The sequence below is a fragment of the Phacochoerus africanus genome, chromosome 14 (genome assembly GCF_016906955.1).
Source record: "Phacochoerus africanus isolate WHEZ1 chromosome 14, ROS_Pafr_v1, whole genome shotgun sequence".
NCBI classification, from domain to species: domain Eukaryota; kingdom Metazoa; phylum Chordata; class Mammalia; order Artiodactyla; family Suidae; genus Phacochoerus; species Phacochoerus africanus.
In genome coordinates, this window is record NC_062557.1 from 45,221,766 (window position 1) to 45,244,961 (window position 23,196).

Consider the following 23,196-nt stretch of genomic DNA (forward strand, 5'->3'; position numbering starts at 1 on the left):
TCAAGCGCGGGGTTAGTGGGGAGGGCGGGGGGCGGGTATTTTGGAAGTGGGAAAAGCAAAGGAGGAGCGCAGATAAGCTCTTCTTTCTTAGATTTCAGGGTGAAATGAATACACCTGATGCCCGCGTGAGAGAAGAACTCTGCCAGCTGAGTGAAATTGGGCTGGACAGAGGCTGGAAGTCGGAGCTACTCGTGAGACTCCGCCCAGTGTAAGCACTCGCGCGCTCCCGTCTTGTCTCGCGCAGGGTCGGGTCTGTCAGGCGGGAAATCTCGCGAGATCGGAGACTGGGATGACTGTCGGGAGGAGGGGAGTGGTGTTGGGGAAGGGGGGGAATCTGGGCAGCGGCCGGGCTCTGTGGCTTCAGGGCTCGGAGAGAGAGAGGGAGGGTGGCTAAGAGAGTGAGTCTGTGCTGCCAACCGCCTAAGAAGAGAGGAGGGGTCCCGCCTGCCTGCGCCCTTCGCGGGCCGAGAGCGCGAGGCACCCGCGAACCTTTGAGGCCTCAGGCCCCTGGGGACCCCGCCCCGCCGCCGGCCGGCCGGCCCGTGGCCTCTCTTCCCTTTGTGAGCGCCCCCTTCCCAGGGGTGGTGGTGGTAGTGGAGGGTTGTGCCTCGGCCCGCCCGCCGAGGGGCCGCGGCGGGGAACCGAGAGGGCCTCGGCTGTGTGAGGACAGGAGGCGGCCGAGGCCCGAGCCGGTTCCCCGGAGGCGGCGGCGGCGGCTCCCGGCACTTCCCCGCGCCATCTTAGCTGAGCCTAAGCGCTGAGGGCGCCTCCTCGACCCCGGTCGTCCCCTCGCCCCCCCCCCCCCGCCCCTCGTCGCAGAGCTAGGGCTGGGCGGCTTGCTGGGGCTCCGGGGGGGGGGGCGGCAGTCTGTCGCCTGGCCCCCTCCTCCTCCTCCTCCTCCTCACTCCTGGAGCTCCAGCGCAGCGGCTACCCAAGCGCTGCAGGGGGCTACGCCTGCCTACTCCGCCCCAGACCTGTCGGCTAAAGGGTAAGGGCACCTCTGCTTTGGGAAAGGGAGACATGGAGGGGGCGGGGAAATTCGGCCCACTCTGGCCGCGGCGCGGAAGAGGGGATGTGGGGGTGGGGTGGGGGAGGGAGACAAGGAGGGTCTGTGATTCTGTGGGTGGGGTAAAGAAGCTGGTGAGCTGGGCGCCCTCCCGTTTGGAGGGGCTAGAGCAATTACTTTCCTCTTTCCTGAGGGTCACCGGAAGGGGGTGGTGGAAGGAGCCGTCTCGAGGAAGGTGTGGCCCTCCTAGGGAGACTGGGTTGATGTGCACCCCGATTTAAAGGCGCGAGGTCCTTTTCCCTTCTGATCCCTCTGCTCCTCCCTCTCCTCCTTTGTAGTGTCTGTGTATTCCTGGGAAGGGAGACTGCTCAAGGTAGCCTACTGGGTGGATTCCCACACATCCACCCCCACAGGAAATCTGTACCCGTCTTCTGTAGGGGTGATGGAAGCATTTCTTTCCCTGTACCTTTCCCCATCCTTTAGTGTACTGCAATGCTGCAGAAGTCCAAGGCAGTTTCTTCATACACAGGCCCATGTATATACTGAAGGGAGAGGGAGCAGGAGAGGGAAGTAATGGCGCTTCCCTTGCAAAGGTTATCCCTCTTCCTTTGGTTTTAAATCCTTAATAGTACCGGTATAATTCTGTTCCCCTGAGATCTGTCCCTGGGAAATATATCTGTTACTGTTGGGGGATATGGCCTCTCAGAGAGGCGCTGCCGGTTTAGAGTTTTGATGTCTCTCTCGCTCTCTCTTTTAAACACTGTGTTGACTTTTTTGTGTGAGCATACTGAGTTTTTGTTAGGAGTCAAATAAAATAATTTTGTACTCTCTCATTTCTCTTTTTTTCTTCCTATGATTTTTGTAGTTCTTGAAAAATTATTAAAGATTATATATGGACAGGCCATCTAATAGACATTCCTTCTCCCTGAACTTTGAATTTTTAGGGTTAATACTATTTTGTATAACATTGAAATTGAAATTTTCTGAAAATGATTAAGTTACAAACCTTTCTGTAGCAACTGCTTTATTAATGTAATGAAAAAATAATAAACATTAGTTTGTCTAATTATGCTGTAGTGGAATCTATATTCTGTAGTCAGTAAGTTATTTTTCCACTTCTTTTGCTTCATATCATGTTTGTTTAAAACAAATAGTCTTATCTGGTTTACAGTAATACTTGTTGGTTTTATTTGGTAGAGTAGAAATAAATTTAAAAAATTTATCATTCTGGAAGTGAGTTACAAGTTCTTGTGACCAAAGAGTAGTCGAAGTCTACAGATGATACATACTTTAAGTGTTTAGATTTACTGATGAAGTGATTTCAAAATATTCTATATATGAATATTCATATAATTAACTCACAAAGTGATGAAGATGACTAAACTAAGTACAGAGATCATGTCTTGACATTTTACTAACAAGTTGTATTTGGTGTTTAAGCTGTACTTAGTGACTTATTTTTAAATAATTCCAAATGCTGTCTACATTTTACATTGTCCTTCAGCGCTTTTTTGGTGTGTTTGTTGCATTTTGAAACCTGTTTTAAGACAGGAATTTAAAGACGTTAGTAGTAGTGTTAAGCATTAATTTAGTTTCTGTAATCTTATTTCATGATTTTGATATGGGGACACATTAATACATTAAATCAATCTTTATTATTTTTCTTCAGCAAATGGAATTCTTGCTTTATTCTTTCTTTGACTTTTATCTGAATTCATTTTAACTTAGTCTTGAATCTTTATTTCGTGGCACAAAGCTGCATGTTGTGTGTAGTTTTCCCCATATGGCAAATTATGACATAGAGTCTAGTTCTGTATGTTATGGCTTGTTGTTGATTATTAGTTCATAATACCAGCACTGTTTTTGTCTTGGAGAGCTGCAAGCAGCGAGGATTTATCAATAAGGGCTATAAAACTTAAGGATGTACACAGGATATTGATAACTACTTGCTGTATTTCAGCATGCTAGGACTAAGAGGTAGTCTTTAGAATAACTATGCAGAAACCTTATTCAGTAGTTGGCTGGAATTCTGCTGAAAGTGGTAAAACTATGTTTATGATCAATTAGATAAATTTATTATTAAGGAAAAACTATCTGAGGGTTTTTTCAGACGACTTCTAATGCTACTGTGAGAAAGAATACTAAGAGCTGTTAGTCTGAGTTGGTTGGTTCCAGATTAGTATGGTACCTTTTTTGTTTCTAAATAGTTCATCTACAAAATGGCAGGGTACATCACTTCCTGTTCTTTCACAACTGACTCTTTCTCTGAATTCCCTTTTAATGACTTAATTTTTGGCATTCTGATATCAGATTTGTTAATTTGGTACTAATTCTCATGTTTTATAGATGGAAGAATTTCTGAGAATCAGTTGAGTTTAAAGGCTTTGTGTATATAGTCTAAGATTATCTTGACATTAAACTTCTTTGCAACTTTAAAGGATAGTTTCTCAAACGAATTTTAACTCAGAGAAGTTTCAAAGAAATACAGCAATGTACAGGACCAAAAGTATGAGTGAACTGAATAGAATGAACTGAATAGAAAATAATTATTTTCTGTAATATGGATTATGGGAGAACTGTGAATATAGCAATTAATTGTGTTAATGTAAAACAAGCCTTCTTTATATGAAAGTATATACCTGATATTTGGTTCCACATTATGATACCATTCCAGTAATAACAAATAAATTGATTACCTACAGAATACCAGAAAGACTGAATACTCTTAACTAACCATAAAAAGCATATTTTAAGGATTTGCTAGTACTTAGTAGGTATGAATACTTAGTAAGTCCAGAAGTTATTTAGGGGGCCAGTTGTTGGCATTGAAATTAGAATTGAGATTTACTCAAATTACCTGGATGTCAATTCTTTTTCATTTGAACCCTTTATGTATTAAAATCAGTTAATCTGTCTTGTGTATCTCTTTTTGGTTATCAGTAGTCAGAATAATTGCCCTCATACTAAGTTAATCTTTTAGAAATTAGGAGCTTTTTTGGTATGTGTTCAGTTCAGGATCATATATGAATTAATTTCTTCTAAAAAGTGTCAATTCTGTAGTCAAGTCTTACATAAAATTGAGATTGTCCCATTAAACAGTGCCAATGTATGTTCAATGTATGCCTTTAGGTTTCTGTACTTATTCATGGCTGAATTAATTTTTTATACCCTTCAAGATTTCAAATTCTAAAATTAAATGAAAAAAGAGTTCTGTTGTGGTTCAGCTGGTAAAGAACCCTACTGGTATCCCTGAGGATGTAGGTTCTATCCCTGGCCTTGCTCAGTGGGTTAAGGATCTGGTGTTGCTGCAAGCTGTGGTGTAGGTTGCAGATGCTGCTTAAATCTGGTGTGGCTGTGTCTTAGGTCAGCTCAGATTTGACCCCTAGCCTGGAAACTTCCATATGCGGGGGTGAGGTGTGGGGGGTGCAGCCCTAAAAAGACCCCAAAAAAGTGAAGAAGATCCAAACCTCTGTTATTTCGTTCAATTACATTGGATTAAAATGGTTTAATTTTTAATGATAAAAATTGATACTTAATATCATTAAAGATGTCTCATGCCGTCTCTCTGCCCCTTTTTTGGCCATGCCTATGGCATGCACAAATTCCTGGTCCAGGGATAGAGCCTGTGCCACAGCAGCAGGAACTCGAGCTGCTGCAGTGACAATCCCAGATCCTTAACCCACTGTGCCACAAGGGAAGTCTGTCTCATACCTTCTTTAAAAAATCCACATTGGAGTTCCCGTCGTGGCGCAGTGGTTAACGAATCCGACTAGGAACCATGAGGTTGCGGGTTCGGTCCCTGCCCTTGCTCAGTGGGTTAACGATCCAGCGTTGCCGTGAGCTGTGGTGTAGGTTGCAGACGCGGCTCGGATCCCACGTTGCTGTGGCTCTGGCGTAGGCCGGTGGCTACAGCTCCGATTCGACCCCTAGCCTGGGAACCTCCATATGCCGAGGGAGCGGCCCAAGAAATAGCAACAACAACAACAACAACAACAACAAAAGACAAAAAAAAAAATCCACATGAATTTAAAAGTTGTATGGAGGGACTAGAGACAGTTCTTTTCTTTTCTTTTGTCTTTTTGCCTTTTCTAGGGCCGCTCCTGTGGCATATGGAGGTTCCCAGGCTAGGGGTCTATTCGGAGCCATAGCCACCGGCCTACGCCAGAGCTACAGCAACTCGGGATCCAGGCCACGTCTGCAACCTACACCACAGCTCACGGCAATGTGGGATCCTTAACCCACTGAGCAAGGCCAGGGATTGAACCCGCAACCTCATGGTTCCTAGTCGGATTCGTTAACCACTGCGCCACGACGGGAACTCCTAGATACAGTTATTTTCGATTGAGATATATCTGTCAACATTTGGTAACAATTATTTCTGTAACAGTCTCTTCTGTCTGTGCTAGAAGCAGACTTTTTGTTCTGAAATACAGTCTAAGATTGCATCTTCTTAACTAGTGACAACATTAAGTAGCCCATAAAAGGTGGAAAGGTTTTTCACAATATAAAGTACCTGCCATGTAAATTAAGCTAATGAAAGTATAGGTTACTAAGTATTAAGCATAATAAATATATAGCCTGTTAAAAATACTAATGGCAGTGACACTGTTATATAAACATAACTACATTTATTTGGCCTCTAACTTATCTTTAAAGCTGAGAAAGGGCTGATTTTTCTTTTTGATAAAATCACTCAATGTGATAGTATTGGTGCAGATTTAGAAGTCGATGAATTTTTTCATTTAGAAAGATATGCAAAGTTTAGTTTCTAAGAAAAGCATCAACAAATAATGGAATGGATGGAGTTCCCATCCTGGTGCAGTGGAAACGAATCCGATTAGGAACCATGAGGTTGCGGGTTCGATCCCTGGCCTTGCTCAGTGGGTTAAGGATCTGGCATTGCGGTGAGCTGTGGTGTAGGTTGAAGACGCGGCTTGGATTTGGCATTGCTGTGGCATAAGCTGGCAGCTGTAGCTCCAATTAGACCCCTAGCCTAGCCTCGGGAACCTTCATATGCTGCAGTTGCGGCCCTAAAAAGACAAAAGACAAATAATGGAATGGAACAAAATATTCGGATCTGTAGCCACTGGTTAAAAAAAAAAAAAAAAAAAAACAGCAAAAAACTGGCACTTGATATATGCCTTTTTTTTTTGTCTTTTCTAGGGCTGCACCCTCAGCATATGCAGGTTCCCAGGCTAGGGATCTAATCAGAGCTGTAGCCGCCAGCCTACACCAGAGCCATAGCCATGCGGGATCTCAGACGTGTCTGCAACCTACACACCACAGCTCGAGGCAACGCCATATCCTTAACCCAATGAGCAAGGCCAGGGATTGAACCCGAAACCTCATGGTTCCTAGTCGGATTCCTTAACCACTGAGCCGTGACGAGAACTTCAACACTTAATATATCTTAATTTCACCATTTATTAGTTGTATAACTTCTTTGTGTAACTTTTTTTTTCTTTTTTGTCTTTTTTTGCCATTTCTTGGGCCGCTCCCACAGCATATGGAGGTTCCCAGGCTAGGGGTCGAATCAGAGCTGTAGCTGCCAGCCTACACCAGAGCCACAGCAACGCAGGATCCGAGCTGTGTCTGCAACCTACACCACAGTTCACGGCAACGCCGGATCCTTAACCCACTGAGCAAGGGCAGGGATCGAACCTGCAACTTCGTGGTTCCTAGTCAGATTCGTTAACCACTGCGCCACGACGGGAACTCCCTTTGTGTAACTTTTTAAGTCTCCCTTTCCTGGTCTACAAAATGAAAATGGTGCCTACTTTATAAATAGATTTTTAGGTTTAAATGGGATAACCCTTGTTAAGTGCTTAACATATTGCCTGATACATAGTAAGCACTGAATTAAGTTGTTGGGTATCTCAATTAGCTGCTTAAAAAATATTTACAAGTGAGGTTAGGGAATCTAATATTTAAGAATTAATTACATAATTTTGATTTAAAGTTGGATTTATACATTTGGAGCTCAACATATATTTTTGAAAGAAATGGTTAGAGTAGCTTACAGACTTCATGTACTTGTAATAGACTACTTTGTAGTTCTGTAAGAGATTTTCTTTCTCCTTTGCTGTATATAAAACCTGTCCTAAAGAACAGAATTTCTTTCCCCTTGGGTACTGCGTTTGTTTTTCAGTCTTTTCGGCATCACAGTTCCACCTTCTGGAGCTCTTTTCATCATCCCTGGCTTTGAGGGAGAATCCAAAGTACTCATACTCTCCTAAGCCTTTTTTTTTTTTTTTTTTTTTAAGGTGTACTTTGTAGGTATGTCGTCACCTTGAAAGTGCTTTATATTCCACAATATATTAATTCAGGAAATGTGATAATTTTGTGCTAGCCTTGGGGGAATTCTGTCTTCTCATTTTTTCCACCTCCTAAATAGTTTTCTCAAACTAGATACTCAGAGGAAAACAAGGACCTCCCTGTGGTTTTTAGTTCCTCTAAGCCAGTGCTTTTCAAACTTTAGGTTGTGACCCGTTAGTGGCTTGTGAATTCAGTTACGTGGGTAACAGTATCTTTTTTTTTTTTTTTTTGGCCACACCCATGGCGTATGAAAGATCCTGGACCAGGGATTGAACTTGCGCCACACCAGTGACCCAAGCTGCTGCAATGGCAGTGCAGGATCCTTAACCTGCTGAACCACAAGGAAGTCCACAATAAATTAAAAATAATGGGAAATGTCAGAGTGTGTTGTGTAAGTAGCGTGAGGACTGTAATGGGAAACTTTTTTTTAGAGTTTACTTTTATGTGTTTGAGGTACACAGTTAAATTCTTTTGAAATTTCTTTTTGAACTCGTCCTTTTTACTTCTAAATTCATGTCTCCTGAAGTATGAATGTGTTTGTTTTTAATTTTTCTTTCAACTCTTTCAGTTTTTCCTGATTCTGTCTCTAGTCTATTTGATAGTTATGTTGCAACATCTCTCCTAGGTCTCAAAGCTTGTAGGGTACTGAGGACTCTGTCTGATAGATCTTGGGCAGGATACCATCAGTTTTGGGTATGATGATAATTTTGGGGTTTTTATATTGGGGAACATGTTATATATCTAATGTCACATCCTATGTGTATGAGGGCAGTTTCTCATGAATTGCAGAATTTATTTAAAAAAGAGAAAACTTTGGAGCATAATAAGAAAATATCTTTTATTATTTGGGGCATATGTAGATTTAATTTTAAAGTACTAATTGCGTTATGTATTTTAATAAGATGTGTTAGGTAGCTATTTAAATTATTAAATAAGTATATTAAGTATATTTAAAAATTTTCAGTGAGCTTCATTGTATTACATCTAATCTCCTTATGTTTTGTTTGATGTTTTTAGTTCACTCATGATATTTTTAGTTCACTCATGATAGTAGTTATGAGTCTCTAGTTTGTAATGTGGATTGATTTCTTTCAGTTTATTCCCTCTGAGGCTGAGAAAGTTTTTCAGAAAAAGTTGATGAACAGCATTATCGAACAAGGTCAAGGTTTTTCCTTTTTGAACACTTTGGAATTTAGTGTCACTCAGCATTGGAAAAGCTTTATCTCTTCCCCAAAAGCATCCATATCTTTGACTGTAAAGACTAAAATTGCTTATTAACCTGTAATTGTGGGGAGTTCCCATTGTGGCACAGCAGAAAAGAATCTGACTAGGAACTTTGAGGTTGTGGGTTCGATCCTTGGCCTCTTTCAGTGGGTTAAGGATCCGTTGTTACCATGAGCTGCGGTGTAGGTCAAAGACATGGCTCACATCCCGCATTGCTGTGGCTATGGCGTAGGCCGGCACCTGTAGCTCCAGTTTGACCCCTAGCCTGGAAACCTCCACATGCCTTGAGTGCGGTCCTAAAAAAAAAGGCAAAAAAACCAAAAAACCCAGCAACCCTATAATTGTGCTTGCTAAGGAAACTTTATTCTTCATTGTTCCACAGAAACTCTGAATATGTTATGGTTTGGGTTTTTTTTTTTTTTTTTTTAGGGCTGCACCCACGGCATACAGAGGTTCCCAGGCTAGGGGTCCAATCAGAGCTATAGCTGCCAGCCTATGCCAGAGCCGCAGCAACACAGGATCCGAGCCGTGTCTTCGACTACATCACAGCTTACGGCAGATGCCAGATCCGTAACCCACAACCTCATGGTTCCTAGTCGGATTCGTTAACCACTGAGCCATGACGGGAACTCCCTATGTGTTATAATTTTTAATAGAGAGCATGTGAAGTAATCTCATGCTATGTAAATGGTGGTAGATGACGATTGTGATGTTTTATAGGGACCATCACATTATAGGAGTACAGTATTTGATTTGGTTTTGTTTCTTAAAAGTTTAAGGGTTCTGAGACCTGGGGATGCAGCATAATGTGCTCACTTTTAAATTCTTTACCTCGAGGAGTCCCTTTCGTGGCTCAGTGGTTAACGAATCTGACTAGGAACCATGAGATTGCGGGTTCAACCCCTGGCCTTGCTCAGTGGGTTAAGGATCAGTTGTTGCTGTGAGATGTGGTGTAGGTTGCAGACGCGACTTGGATCCTGAGTTGCTGTGGCTCTCGCTTAGGCCGGTGGCTACCCCTAGCCTGGGAACCTCCATATGCTGCGGGAGCAGCCCAAGAAATGGCAAAAAGACAAAAAATAAATAAATAATTTACCTTGACATATATGCTTGTTAGTGATGGTAATTTTTCTGTTACCTCAAAAAGCACAAATAATTTGAAAATGGAGTAAAGAAATGATTCTTTTATCTTTAGTGTAGATACTGACAAAATATTTTTGTGTATTATGTATGAAAGTTAAATTCTATGAAATAATGCCTTAAAACTTAAATCAAGAGTAATAGATTTTAAGAGGGAAAAGATGTGAAAAATTTCTGTTTAGGAAAGTAACATTCTATAGTAAAGAAACTTGGGAGTTCCCATTGTGGCGTAGGGGTTAATGACTAAGTTCCGAGTAGGAACCATGAGGTTGCGGGTTTGATCCTTGGCCTCGATCAGTGGGTTATGGGTCCAGCGTTGCCGTGAGCTGTGGTGTTGGTCGCAGACGTGGCTCAGATATGGCATTGCTGTGGCTGTGGTGTAGGCCAGTGGCTGCAGCTCCAATTAGACCCCTAGCCTGGGAACCTCCATATGCTGTGGGAGTGGCCCTAGAAAAGGCAAAAAGACGAAAAAAAAAGGAGAGAGAAAGTTGAATGCTGGCAATAGAAAGTATAGAATTTTTTTGTATTTATTTATTTATTTATTTTGGTCTTTTTATGGCCTTATCTGTGGCATATGGAAGTTCCTGGGCCGGCGGTTGAATCAGAGCTGCAGCTACCGGCCTACACCACAGCCACAGCAATGCAAGATCCAAGCCACAGTCTGCCACCTATGCTGTACCTTGCGGCAATGCAGAATCGTTAACCCAGGTTCTTAACCCTGGCCTCATTCAGTGGGTTAGGGATCTGGCATTGCCTCAAGCTGTGACAAAGGTTGTGGATGGGGTTGGATCTCATGTTGCTGTGGCTGTGGCTTAAGATCCAGCTGCAGCTCTGATTAGACCCCTAGCCCGGGGACTTCCATGTGCTGCAGATGTAGCCTTAACAAGAAAAAAAAAAAATAATGTGGTTTTAGAGAAAGATGAAAATATTGTTACATGAGTTTTTTTTAATATGTATTAGATACTTTCATAAGTTAGAAGAATAAATTTTACAAAGAGTTTATTCCTGTAGTGAAAGATGTACTAAATCCTAAATAATAGATTGTTACCAAGTTATTTATTTTTTTGGTTTCTTTGTCTTTTCTAAGGCCGCACCGGAGGCTAATGGCGGTTCCCAGGCTAGGGATCTATTCGGAGCTATAGCTGCCGGCCTACGCCACAGCCACAGCAATGAGAGATCCGAGCCGCATCTGCAGCCTACACCACAGCTCACGGCAATGCCGGATTCTTAACCCAATGAGCAAAGCCAGGGATTGAACCTGCAACCTCATGGTTCCTATTTGTATTCGTTAAGCACTGAGCCACAACAGGAACTCCCCAATTTTTTCTTTCTCTAGTTGAATACTCATGAAGTAGATTTTTTCCCCCTTTTCTTTTATGGCCCTACCTGTGGTGCATGGAATTTCCTGGGCCAGGGATAGAATTGGAGCTGCAGCTGGGACCTGGGCCACGGCTATGGCAACACTGGATCCGAGCTCTGTTTGCTACCTGTGTTGCAGCTTGCAGCAATGCCAGATCCATAACCCTACTGAGCAAGGCCAGGGATCAAACCAGTGTCTTCATAGAGGCAGTATGAGTCCTTAACCTACTGAGCTACAGTGGGAACTCCTCTTTATTCTTTGATAAATAAATAAGGGTGGTAGGTTTTTTAAATTTATTTTTTGTCTTGTTTTTGCATTTAGTAGTTTCGGTATCAGAAGTGAATTGACTTTTGAGCCATTAAGGGGGACCAAATGTGATTTCTTTGAAGTTTTTTTTCAGTCACTGAGAATGGATGGACCTATGTTAGAAGTTTGATGTTTTGAGAACTTTAAATGGGAATCAAATAAAGGATTTTTATTTGTCAGATTTGGAGTGTAGTGGTTTTGTTTTTTTTTTTTGGCCACCTTGCAGCATATGGAGTTCCAGACCAGGGATCAGATCCAAGCTGCAGTTGTGGCCTATGCGGTTAACCCACTGTTCTGGGCTGGGGATTGAACCTGCGTCCCAGCTTTCCAGAGATGCTGCCCGTCTCATTGTGCCACTAGATAGTTTTATTTATTTAGCTGCGCCCATGACATGCGAAAGTTCCTTGGCCAAGGATCGAATCTTTGCCATAGCAGTGATGATGCTGGGTCCTTAACCTGCTGAGCCACCAGGGAACTCTGTAGATATTTTAATAATGTATCATTCTCTCAAAAATTTACCCTTTAAGCTGGAGAATTAGTCTCCTAATGCTTTATAATCTGTCTGCTCTAAACAGCTAAATTTAACAAGGCATCTGGTTAACTTAAGTGCCTTGTAAATACACATTTTCTTTCAACCGTCTAGGAGATGGCATGGAATATTATTAAGGGAGGAATGGTGAACTAAATACAGTAAATGTTTTATGGATATTTTTGAGATGGTAAATCCAATCATTAACAATAAAATGGTTCTATTGTTGAGATATGAAATGCTTATTAAATTGCATAAAAATTGTCTAATTGTTTTTGACAGTTAATATATTAAGATACACCACCATTCTTTTTTTTTAACATAAATTATATTGGATTAATTTACATGAAATAGTATTCCAAATTTTAGTGTCTGTTATTTTCCTTTATCTTATTCAGGTGGTATTGTGATATGAGATTAAAACTTTTTTTGAAATAGTGTTCTTTTTTTAATCCTTTAGAAGCATAGTCATTAAGCTATTTGGTTTACACTTAATCTAGAAAACAATTTCAATTTAGCACTTTTTGACATATATAAGTTATAATTTATCTTTTGGTATGTACTTTGAAAACACTAAATCAAAATAGTAGTTGATGAGAGTTCTCACTATGGCTCAGTGGGTTAAGAACCCATCATAGACTCTGTGAAGATGCATGTTCAGTCCGTGGCCTTGCTCAGTGGCTTAAGGATCTGGTGTTGCTGCAGGCTGCAGCTCAGATCTTGTGTTGCTGTGACTGGCATAGGCCTGCAGCTGCAGCTCTGATTTGACCCCTAGTCTGGAAACTTCCATATGCTGCAGGTGTGGCCATTAAAAAAAAAAAGGAATTGATGGATGTGATGACAGCAAACATTATACATTTTTGACTGCTATTTGCTAGGTATTGTGCTGGGATACAGAAATGAATAATATTTAATTCCTCCCACTTTTCACTTTAGCAGGGATACTCAAATATATGGTACAGTATGTAGTGCAGGGGTTTTCAGTCATGGCAGTATTGATATTTTAGGTAGGGTAGTTCATTGTTACGGGGATCTGTGCTGTGTACTATAGGATATTTTGCAGCATCCTTGGCCTTTACCTATTAGATGCCAAAAGCATTCCCTCTCCCCAGTTGTGATAATTGCCAGACGTCCCTTGGGGAATAAAATCATCTCCTTTTGAGACTCACTGTTGTAATGAATGCTAAAGTACAAAGAGCTGTTACCATACAAGTGAAGTAAAGTTAAGGGATGTTTAGGTTGAATGACTCCTAAGGGAGTGAAATTTTATATGGATCTTGAAGAAAAGTAGAAGTGGAAAGGGTATTATGTATACATGAGAGCATGAAGGACCAATATCTAAGAAGGTGATTACTAATGGTTTGTGGCTATAGGTTATTCAGGTGGTTTGGAAAAGACATTTTTATTTATTTTTTTAAATTTTTTAACAATTTTTTTGTTTTTTTGCCATTTCTTGGGCTGCTCCCGCAGCATATGAAGGTTCCCAAGGCTAGGGGTTGAATGAATCAGAGCTGTAGCCACTGGCCTACCAGAGCCACAACAATGCAGGATCCGAGCCGAGTCTGCGACCTACACCACAGCTCACGGGGCAATGCCAGATCCTTAACCCAATAAGCAAGGCGAGGGATCGAACCCGCAATCTCATTGTTCCCAGTCGGATTCATTAACACCTGAGCCATGAGGGGAACTCCTAGACATTTTTAAATTGAAGCTGAAAAATTACTTTGGGACCATATCTTTTAATTAAAGCGTAATTAATGCAGCAAAGTGCATAAATATTAAGTGTATGCTTGTTCAGTTTTGGCGGATGTATATACTCACGTAACCACTATGTAGAATGACATATGGGACATTTCTAGCATCCTTTACAGTTATTAATATTTTTCTTTTTAAGGCTGCACCTGTTGCATATGGAAGTTTCCAGGGCTGGGGGTTGAGTCAGAGCTGCAGCCACAGCAGTGCTGGATTTGAGCCACATCTGTAACCTATGTTGCAGCTTGTGGCAATGCTGGATCCTTAACCCACTAAGCGAGACCAGCGATTGAACCTGCATCCTCTCGGACACTATGTTGGGTTCCTAACCCGCAGAGCCACAGTAGGAACTCCATCTTACAGCTGTTTTTCTTCCTTCCTTCCTTTCTTTCTTTCTTTACCTTTTTGTCTTTTTAGGGCCGCAACTGTGGCATATGGAGGTTCCCAGGCTGGGGGTTTAATTGGAGTTGTAGCTGCCAGCCTACGCCACAGTAATGCCGGATCCAAGCTGGGTCTGCGACCTACAGCACAGCTCACAGCAACGCCGGATCCTTGACCCGATGAGTGAGGCCAAGGATCAAACCTGCAACCTCATGGTTCCTAGTCAGATTCATTTCCGCTGTGCCACTATGGGAACTCCTTACAGTTATTTCCTGAAGGGCCATTTTTGCTGTGCTCTTAATTGGTGTGAAAATCGTGTAAAAGCAGGCATGTGGTATGATCAGATTTGTGTTTTAAAGAGACTGCTCTGGAGTTATTGCAGAGAATAGGTGGGCAAAAATTATACTTTGATTGGGTAGGAGGTTACTACAGAAGTCTAAGGAGTAGAGCTAACAATGATGGATTTGAGAGAGATTAAGGCAGAAAAATTGATGGAATTGGGGGTTTACTAGATGTAGGGGACAGGATATATTGAGTATGACTATATTTTAAGAGAACAAGGAAAAGATAATGATTTTGGCTTTCGGTTGGTAACATACATTTCAAAAATTTCAGTGTCTTAACAGAACAAACATCTTTTGCTTGATAGATGTATGTGTGTAGTGTGGCTTACTGGGGGATTCTGTTTGTTCTCACTATGTAGAGTCTCTGATGGAGGCTCCATCAATGGTTCTGTCATCTTCATGGCAATGCTAAGGAGACTGTTGCTAGTAACTCACTGGTTCTTGGAGTTCTCCTTATGGCTCAGTGGTTAACGAATCTGACTAGTATCCATGAGGATTTGGGTTCAAATTCAGCTCTGATTCAGCCCCTAACCTGGGTTCTTCTGTATACTGTGAGTGCAGCCCTAAGGAAAAAAAAAAGACAAAAAAAAAGCTCATAGTAATTTAATGTGTACAAAAAAAATGTAAAAAATTTCTAGGAGTTGAGTCTGTGACCTACACCACAGCCACCGCAACGCGAGATCCCTGACCCACTGAGTGAAGCCAGGGATAGAACCCACATCCCTGTGGATACTACTTGGATTCGTTTCTGCTGCACCATAACAGGTACTCCCAGAACTCCCAGTTTTTTTAAAGTCAGCTTTTCAGGGTATGATTTTTTTTTTTTTTTTTTTTTAAGGAGTTGAATCAGAGCTGTAGCCACCGGCCTATGCCAGAGCCACAGCAACGCCAGATCTGAGCTGCATCTGCAACCTACACCACAGCTCATGGCAACGGCAATGCCAGATCCTTAACCCACTGAGCAAGGCCAGGGATCGAACCCGCAACCTCATGGTTCCTAGTCGGATTCGTTAAGCACTGAGCCACCACGGGAACTCCCAGGGTATGATTTACTTGCAATAAAATTCACACGTTTTTGGAGTTCCTGTTGTGGTGCAGTGGAAACGAATTCACCTAGTGTCTGTGAAGATGTAGGCTCGATCTCTGGCTTTGCTCAGTGGATCGTGGATCCGGCATTGCCGTGCTGTGTTGTAGGTGGCAGGTGTTCGGATCTTGTGTTGCTGTGATATAGGCCAATTAGACCCCTAGCCTGGGAACCTCCATATGCCCAGATATGGCCCTAAAACAAACAAACAAAAAAAACACTTTTTTTTAAATGTACAAATCAATGGCTGTATCCAACACTCTAGGGAAGATACAGAACATTTTTATTTCATCTGAAAATTCCCTAAAATATTCTTATCCCACTCTTACTCCTAGGCAGCTGCTGAAGTGATTTGTTACTATGCAATAGGTTTGTCTTTTCTAGAGTTTCATAGAAATGGTATCACACAGTGTGTTTTTGTGTTTGCTTCTTTCTCTGGGCATAATGTCTGTGATATTTATCTCTGTTGTCTCATGTATCAGCAGTTCACTTCTCGTAGTCCTTAGTATATTTTAGGAGTAGAGGATGTAAGAGTGATTTTGCAGGTGGTGTCTATGCTGAGTGAGTTTTTAGTCAGGTAGGGATGATGACTGAAATTGGTGAGTGGTTATGGTACTGACATTGAAGTTACAGGATGGGGAAAAGTGATGTTATTGCTGAATACACTCCATTCCTGTAAAACACCATTTTAGTCCCTGTTTTTGTCGATAGGTTGAGATTGCCACTTTTAGTTTGTTTTGACTTTTGTATATATTCATGGGTACGTATGTACTGTGAGTGTTGAAAGTTTATTTTCATAGATAATCTCATTGCTAATTGATCTAGATAGAGCCCATTATTACTTAACCTGGGCCTTGGCTTCATCATCTGTAAAGTGGGGATAATAATAATAATAATATGATAATAATAATAATATGATAATAATAATAATACCTGTTACATAGCATAGTTAAGATTAAATGCCTTATTATATGTGAAGCTCTTAGAACAGTACCTGGAATATTGTGTTCTGTAAGTGTTAGCTAGTATGGTTATCTTAAATCTAAATTACTTAAAAAAGCTGTGTTTTCCTCTTACATGTTACTGTAAGATTTATCTCCTAACATACTACTCTACTATTACCTGTTCAAACCCACAAAGCTACTATATTATTTGGCAACTATTTGGTGTTTCCTTTTTTCAATTGTGTTAAGATAAACAAACAGTGAAGTGCACAAATTTTACAAATGCATCTGAGACTATTAAGACCAAGCTATAGAAGTTTCTAACATTCTAGAAGCTTCCCTCTTATCCCTTTCCCTTCAGTAACCCCTCTTCCCACATCTGTTGGGACTTCTTTACCATAGAGTATTTTTACAAGTACATTTTTAAAAATTGAAATATAATCGACATACTTGTTTCAGGTGCACAACATGATTTGATAATTGTATTTTGTGAAATGATTATTGAAATAAGTCTAGTTAACATTTGTCACCATCCATAGTTATAGGTTGTTTTTCTTGTGATGTTAACTTTCAGTTCTACTCAGCAACTTTCAGTTATGCAATACATTATTATTATTATTATATTATTATTATTTTTGTCTTTTTGCCTTTTCTAGGACCGCTTCCCACGGCACATGGAGGTTCCCAGGCTAGGGGTCGAATAGGAGCTGTAGTCTCCAGCCTACACCAGAGCCACAGCAATGTGGGATCCGAGCCGCGCCTGCAACCTACACCACAGCTCATGGCAACGCTGGATCCTTAACCCGCTGAGCAAGGCCAGGGATGGAACCCGCAACCTCATGGTTCCTAGTCGGATTCGTTAACCACTGCGCCACTACAGCCAGCCTGCTATACATTATGTCCCTGTGACAGTGATAACTGGAAGTTGTACCTTTTGACCCACTTCACTCATTTTGCCCATTTCCAACCCGTTCCTCTGGCAGCCACCAATCTATTCTCTGTAGCTCAAGCTTTTTTTTTTTTTTTGTCTTTTTTAGGGCAACACCCTCGGCACATGGAGGTTCCCAGACTAGGGGTTGAATCAGAGCTATAGCTGCTGGCCTACTCCACAGTCAGAGCAACTCAGGATCCAAGCCTCGTCTGGGACCTACACCGCAGCTCATGGCAATGCTGGATCCTTAACCCACCTGAGCAAGGCCAGGGATGGAACATGTGTCCTCATAGATGCTAGTCAGATTTGTTTCCACTGAGCCATGACGGAAACTCCAAGCTTTTTTTTTTTGCTTTTTGTCTCCCCACCACCCCCAGTTCCACATATAGGGGAGATCACACAATATTTGTCTTTCTCTGTCTGACTCATTTCACTTCGGGTCCATCCTTGTTGCAAATGACAGGATTTTCTTCTCTTTTTATGGCCGAATGATACGCTATTCCGTATATGTGTGTGTGTGTGTGTGTGTGTATTTATGTATATATCTCACATTTTCTTGATCCATCCATTCATTGATGGACACTTAGGTTGTTTTCATATCTTGGTTATTGTAAATAGTTGCAACGAACATGGGGATGCATGTATATGTTAGTGTTTTCATTTTCTTCAGAGGAATAACTAGAAGTGAAATTGCGTGATCATGTGGTAGTTCTATTTTTAATTTTTTGAGGAACCTCTGTACTGTTTTCCATAGTGGCTGCCTCAATTTACATTCTTTTTTTTTTTTTTTTTTGTCTTTTGAGGGCCTCACCCGTGGCATGTAGAGGTTCCCAGGCTAGGGGTCTAATCGGAGCTGTTGCTGCCAGCCTACACCACAGCCACAGCCATGCCAGATCCAAGCTGCATCTTCGACTTACACCACAGCTCATGGCAACGCTGGATCCTTAATGCACTGAGCGAGGCCAGGGATCGAACCTTCAGCCTCATAGTTCCTAGTCAGACTCGTTTCTGCTGTGCCACGATGGGAACTTCTCAATTTACATTCTTAATTTAACAGTGTACAAGGGTTCCCTTTTCTCTAGATCTTTGCTAAGACTTATTTCTTTTCTTTTTGATAATAGTCATCCTAACAAATGTGAGGTGTTATCTTATTGTGGTTTTGATTTACATTTCCCTGATACTGTTCAGTGATATTGAACAGCTTTTTATGTACCTGTTGGCCATCTGTATGTCTTCTTTGGAAAAATAGCTATTTATATTGTATATGCTGCCCATTGTAAAATTGGATTGTATGGTTTTTTTTGCTCTTGAGTTATATGAGTTTTTAAAAGTATATCTTGGTTATTAACCCCTTATCAGATATAAGATCTGCAAATATTTTTTCTTGTTCTGTAGTTGTCTTTTTATTTTGTCGTTGGTACAAATAATTATTTAATTTAAGTGTTGTCTGTGGTCTGTTTCCATGCAGTTGTCCCCAGTTGTTCCAAATATACTGTCCTTGTTCTTCTTTACCTTCTTTTTGGCTCATTATCAGTATCCTAGTTTAGTACTTAATGAGATACTTAGTGAAATATTTTCCCTTTTTTTGGCTGCACTTGCGGCATGCAGAAGTTCCCAGGCCAGGGATTGAACCCACGCTACAGCAGTGACTTGTGCCATGCAGTGACAATGCCAGGTCCTTAACTGCTTAGCTGCCAGTGAACTGCTTTCCTTTTTTGTAATTACTTAATTGTCTTAACTTTAGTGAGTCTGGTTGTTTTCTATTCCTCCCTTATGTTACCTAGCATAGGGACTAATGTTGAATAGAATCTAATTGAATTTTTAAAGTTTAAGTTCTCTTCAGTGTTTGATAGCAACTAGCAGTCCTAGTAGAGTGCTTGGCTGTGAACTAGGACAACTATTTATAAAACCACACAACATAAAAAGCACATCTTCATGAACCTGTATAGATCTTGAAGCTATTCCAGTGTATTAGACTGCAGTAGCATGTGAAATTTAGAATTGAGAGGATCATAGAGATAATCTAATTAGGTATCCTTACCCCCTGCTTAATGCTGAATCCTAGGGAATTGTTTGTGTGAGTTACAGTAGGTCTGTGAACTTCCTGAGATTGGATGTAATTTGCCATGTATGTATGTGCACATGTACATATATATTTTTTTTCCTGGGGTGATAATCTGTAGCTTAATTGGATTTTCAGTGGCTCCGAAACTGTTAAATATCCTGTGATCTAGCCAAAATATGACATTTCACAGATGAGACAATGATATTTAAGACATAAGAGGGGTGACCTACTCACACACTCCTTGTTATTTACAATGATGTTCCTGAGTCAATAGGAAAATATTTATGTTGTGTGCTTTTCTCTGTAAAAAGGAAGACATGTACTTCTTTGAGTATCTGTTTTCAGTTCTCCTGAATATATACCCAGGAGTGAAATTGGTGGGTCATATGGTAGTTCTGTGTTTAACTTTGAGGAACTGCCAACTATTTTCCATAGTGGCCGAATGCCAAGGTTCCAGTTTCTCCACATCCATTCCAATTTTTGTTATTTTCCATTAAAGAAAATTTTTTTTTAATGATAAGTCATCCTTGTGGGTATGAAGTGATAGCTCTTTTTTTTTTTTTTTTTTCCTTTTTACAGCCGCACCTGCAACATAAGGATGCTCCCAGGCCAGGGGCCTAATCAGAGCTGTAGCCGCAGGCCTACATCACAGCCACTCCAGATCCAAGCCACATCTGTGACCTATGCCACAGCTTGCAGCAATGCTGGATCCTTTAACCCACAGAACGAGGCCAGGGATTAAACTCCCATCCTCATGGGTAATAGTTGGGTTCTTAACCTACTGAGCCACAATGGGAACTCCCTCTTTTGGTTTTGATTTGCATTTCCCTGGTGACTAATGATGTTGAACATCTTTTCATTTGCTTATTGGCCTTTTGCATATCTTCTTTACACAAATGTAAAATAAACTTTGCAGAGTTCTCTGGTAGCCGAGGTTGAGTATCTGGCATTGTCACTGCTGTTGTCTGGGTCACTGCTGTGGTGTGGGTTCAGTCCCTAGCCAGGGAACTTCCATTTGCTGCAGGTGCGGCCAAATACGAAAGTAAAAACCAAAAAAAAAAAAAAACCATTTTGATTCTTAAAGAGGAGTATTTCAGTTACCAGGAAAAATCTTTGAGGATGTAAAATATTTGGTGTTATTATATAATTAAGTACCTATTTTGTACAAAGTACTCTGGGTAATTACGAGGAGATATGGTGAGACCAGTTTAAACTTCGAGACTTAAATACCCCTTCTAACACTATGTACAATTACAAATTTTAATACAGGAGTTCCCGTCGTGGCACTGTGGTTAACAAATCTGACTAGGAACCATGAGGTTGCGGGTTTGGTTCCTGGCCTTGCTCAGCGGGTTAACGATCCGGTGTTGCCGTGAGCTGTGGTGTAGGTTGCAGACGCAGCTCGGATCCCACATTGCTGTGGCTCTGGTATAGGCTAGTGGCCACAGCTCAGATTCGACCCCTAGCCTGGGAACCTCCATATGCCGAGGGAGCGGCCCTAGAAAAGGCAAAAAGACAAAGAAAAAAATAAAAATAAATTTTAATAAAAATAAAGTAACTTTTGAGGCTCTTCTCACTTCAGATATTTGAATATTATATTGTCCTCTGACTTGGCATTGAAAAATGCCCACTTGATTTTGTTGTTGTTGTTGTTGCATTCACAGCATGCAGAAGTTCCTGGGCCAGGGATCATAGCAGTGACAACACCGAATCTGTAACTGCTAGGCCACCAGGAACTCTGATGCCTATTTGATTTCCTGCATGAAAGAAGCACAAAATTTGAAGTTATACATATTAAATTACTTGATTTCAAGTGACTAATATAAAAGCATATAATACATTAAATGGACAAGAAATAAAAACATAAAAATAAAGGTAGGTTAATATTGACTGGTGTAGTAAAATACTGTGAAACTATTCATGATGTTCACTATTTTTAAAGCTTTATTGAGGTATAGTTGATATACAAATAATTGTTCACATTTTAGTGTGTACATTTTGAGGAATTTGTACATAAGCATGCATCTGTGATATTACCACGGTCAAAGTTCTATCACCTCCAAAAATTTCCTTCTTTTGTGGTGTTTTTTGTTTGTTTTCTGATAGGACATTTCACATGAGAACTATCCCCCCCCCCCCCCCTTTTTTTTGTCTTTTGTCCTTTTAGGGCTGCATTCACAGCATATGGAGGTTCCCAGCCTAGGGGGTCTCATGGAAGATGTTGCTGCCAGCTTACGCCAGAGCCACAGCAACGCCAGATCTGAGCCGTGTCTGCGACCTACACCACAGCTCATGGCAACACCGGATCCTTAACCCACTGAGCGAGGCCAGGGATTGAAACCGCAACCTCATGGTTCCTAGTCAGATTCGTTTCTGCTGCACCACGATGGGAACTCCAAGAACTATCCTCTTAACATAAAGAAATGGATTGAGGAGTTCCCGTCATGGCCCAGTGGTTAACGAATCCGACTAGGAACCATGAGGTTGCGGGTTCGGTCCCTGGCCTTGCTCAGCGGGTTAACGATCCGGCGTTGCCGTGAGCTGTGGTGTAGGTTGCAGACTCGGCTCGGATCCTGCGTTGCTGTGGCTCTGGCGTAGGCCGGTGGCTGCAGCTCCAATTGGACCCCTAGCCTGGGAACCTCCACATGCCGCAGGAGCACCCCAAGAAATAGCAAAAAAAAAGGCAAAAAAATGGATTGAGACTTTGTTCTTTTTTTTTTTTTTTCTCCTTCAAAGTAAGGAAAGAGTCACACAGAAGATTCACAGCGCCCATTAGATCTAAGGGGAAAAAAGCCAGTCATTCTGTAAGAAGTCTTTGAGAAAATAATTAGATCATCAAAAAGGGGTGGTAATATATTAGAAATGATTATAATAAGTCATAGAACATATTGAGTAGCTTCTTCCATTAATGGAAGCTGAAGGCATATATTTGTCATCTTTTAGCCTCATGTATTTTTATTTATTTATTTTTTTGTCTTTTTAGATCCACACCCATGGCACGTGGAGGTTCCCAGGCTAGGGGTCTAATTGGAGCTGTTGCTGCCAGCCTACATCACAGCCACAGCGACTTGGGATCTGAGCTGCATCTGTGACCTACACCATAGCTCACGGCAACGCTGGATCCTTAACCCACTGAGCGAGGCCAGGGATCGAACCTGTAACCTCATGGTTCCTAGTCGGATTCGTTAACCACTGAGCCACGACGGGAACTCCTTAGCCTCATTTAATTACTCATCTTCTGTTTGTAGATAAATACTGGTTAAATGAAATTTCAATTATTCCTGTATTTGTCTTCCCATTTAATCACTTCTAGATCCCAGGCATCTAGGATGGTGCCTGGGACTTTGTAAAGGCCTAGTAAACATTGAATGAGTTATGCTTATTTTGGTTTACTGGTTGGTTTTGATATTGTCTGGTTATGTCAGATGAAAGCAAGTGGTTCAAGTTCAATAGAAATAAAAATGCTCGATTTTTTTCGTAGTTCCTCTAATCTCATGAGTTACTGTATATATTTGGCTATTGGATCATGCAGCATTATCATACCTCTGTATTAAGTGTTTGCTGAGATAGTTCTGTCTTTTGATGTATGGTCAAAAATGATTATTTTTCCCCCTAAATTTTTACATACTTTCAAGGATATTTTATCCCACTCTTTTGGTAATTGTCCTTTTACTTAACTGTCAACAATAATTGCTTAGATTAGAATACATCTCAACTTGCCAATATTCTGGCATACCATACAAAGTCATTAACTGTGAAGGAATAAGTATTGTGAAAATTTAATATTTCTTCTGTAGGATTAATTACAGAAATCAGAG

General features: G+C 41.2%; 1 protein-coding gene across 1 annotated transcript in view; it reads left to right on the forward strand.

The window, feature by feature from the left end:
* Window positions 1-329: 329 nt before the first annotated feature.
* TAOK1 (TAO kinase 1) overlaps window positions 330-23,196 on the forward strand; it is a 150,513-nt gene continuing 127,646 nt past the window's right edge. Inside the window, exon 1 of the mRNA XM_047756604.1 lies at window positions 330-988. The gene's annotated coding sequence lies outside the window, so the exon portion shown is untranslated. The remainder of the gene's footprint in view (window positions 989-23,196) is intronic.